Genomic DNA, 2,500 nt, shown 5'->3' with positions numbered 1-2,500 from the left:
CCGCTGCCAGAGCCGACTGTGAGTCCCGCTCTCTATTTGTATCGGGTTCGCGTATAACCAAGAGCACGAAACGTTGCTGCGCCGCACGCGGTGTTCGTTGACGACGGAACGTATATTTATTATAATATTATACATTCGCCAGAGCGGACCGGCTCGTGATGCTCGCTTTTGTAAAGCAGTCGTGAGTCTGACACCCTACTCCGTGCGTGTGGCCCAATAGTGCGCATCGCGAGAGCTTGGGACGAATGACCGCTGCCAGAGCCGGCTGTGAGTCCGCTAATCTGTCGAATAAAATAAAAATATGGTAATATCGTTCCGACGAAAAACGGTGTTCCGAGAGGACCGGCCGTGACGCTCGCTATAAAGCCTATGGCGCGATTATTCCCGACGACACCCTACTCTCTGTGTGGCCCAATAGTGCGCGCAGACGAGTTTGGGACGAGAACGGGGATCGCGCCTACGGCCAGAGCCGGCTCGCGAGTCCGCTTGTATCGGAATTTATCGTTGCCTCGAGCACACACAACATTTTATGGAAATGTGTTTTATACGGGAAGTGGACCGGCTCGTGAAGCTCGCTTTTAAAGCAGTCGTGAGTCTGACACCCTACTCCGTGCGTGTGGCCCAATAGTGCGCATCGCGAGAGCTTGGGACGAATGACCGCTGCCAGAGCCGGCTGTGAAGTCCTCCGTTCTCACATCATTCCAAATGAAATGGAAGTGAAGAGGAGAGGAATATTATTACATCTCTGGATCCAGTATCGGGTTGTCTTACGATCCCCGTCGTTTTCAGAGAATATATATTCATCTCCGCGTTTTCCACGTTAACGGTTTTTCAATGTACTGTTCGCCCGGCCGTCGGATACGTGTTGCGTATCTGACGGTTTTTTTTTTCCGTTTCCACGGACGACGATAGTGTCGTCCTTAAAACGACGCCTGAACGAATCTCCTTCGCGCGCTGGTTGGAGCGTTCAGGTACAATGCGTTCTTACGAACCGCAGAACAAGAGACATATACATATATTGATTTGTAAATCAAAAATATATACGATTACCCTGAACGGTGGATCACTTGGCTCGTGGGTCGATGAAGAACGCAGCTAATTGCGCGTCAACGTGTGAACTGCAGGACACATGAACATCGACATTTCGAACGCACATTGCGGTCCACGGATACAATTCCTGGACCACGCCTGGCTGAGGGTCGTTTACGTAACCATAAACTGCTTGCGTTGCTCTTGTAAGTCCCCGCCGTCGCTTACCTCTCCAAATATATTTTTGGAGGGCGCCAAAGAGCGTTTCGGAGTCGGGTTGCAAAGATGCTACGTACGAGCGAATGATGGGCGTTTCGTCGGCGTTTGTCGCGGTTCTGTGAAAATTGCCAATTTTTGCATTGCGTCTTATAAACACATACAAATATATATATATCTAGTTTCCACGAGAGGCGAAGTAGGGATTGGTATTTCTTACGTTCGGACTTGCGTGAGTGTTTTTACGGTGTCGTGAGTCGTATTGAAAATACGACCGCCCGTAAGGCACCGCTTCGACGAGGATCTCCAAATCTCTCACCTTCTCTGCGAAACGATTCGCCTTGCGGAAAGAAGCGTTTCCACTCATGAACATTTAACGCGCTCCCGACGTCGCCTGAAATGATGCGTATATACGAAAGAGGTATATTTACAAGAGTCTCGCGAGACTACAGAGATGGACACACAAATTATAAAAGAAAGAAAGAATACTGTGTGGCACACAGAGTGTGTGTGGTGTGGCAATGTTAAGCCCCAGGGAGAGAATATGCCTGTGCGTGGATGAGTTTCTTAACTCTACGTTATAATTGCCATACGGCGGAGGGTCGTCGTTGCCGGCGATTTCGACAAACACACATTCCTTTTCGAGTCTTCGAGGGAAGAGACGAAAGAGATCTCTCGTTCTATCGCGAACGCTTTGATGATCGATGGACAGCGGAGCAAAGCGCAGCAATGTGCGGGATGAGCACGTCGTACTTGATCGGGTCGGAATTATTCCCCGTCGTCGACGTGTCCTCGCTAATCTGTGCGATTGCCATTCCATCGCCACGTTCGCGTTGAATCGTATTGATGACGGCCTATGAGCGTCTTGAGATCTTACTCTCTTTCTCTCGTGTCTCTAATTTGGTTTTGCGTTTGATCGATGATAAATCGTTTCGTGCGCAACGTTTCTGTACCCCCGTGGTTTTTGGTTCAATTATATAGAAGTAGAGAGAAAAAGAAATCCCACCGGGTTATATGTATTATTATTTTTTTTTTTTAATAATATGTATACTCCTCTATTGGCGAGGCTTATTTCGAACTTGATTGTCACACGACGCAAAAGACACACTTGTGTGTTCACGCACGGAACAGCACCGCGGAGAGAGAAAAGGTATATCCAATGATGAAAACCTTTATGTCGGTCGCCCCATGTCTTTTCTTTTCTTCATTGTCGATTCGTGCGGAACCGCGCGATCTGTCGGTCGTCCAGTCCCCG

The 2,500-nt window shown here is 48.7% G+C and overlaps 1 non-coding gene across 1 annotated transcript; it reads left to right on the top strand.

The window, feature by feature from the left end:
• The first annotated feature begins 1,047 nt into the window (after positions 1–1,047).
• LOC143220948 (5.8S ribosomal RNA) lies at positions 1,048–1,202 on the top strand. Its single transcript, XR_013011705.1, has one exon. It is a non-coding gene; the product is annotated as a 5.8S ribosomal RNA (ribosomal RNA).
• Positions 1,203–2,500: the final 1,298 nt, after the last annotated feature.

Source organism: Lasioglossum baleicum, unplaced genomic scaffold (assembly GCF_051020765.1).
Source record: "Lasioglossum baleicum unplaced genomic scaffold, iyLasBale1 scaffold1758, whole genome shotgun sequence".
In the NCBI taxonomy this organism is placed as follows: Eukaryota; Metazoa; Arthropoda; class Insecta; order Hymenoptera; family Halictidae; genus Lasioglossum; species Lasioglossum baleicum.
Note: the sequence above shows the minus strand (reverse complement) of the source record. Positions and strands in the feature narration are given on the sequence as shown.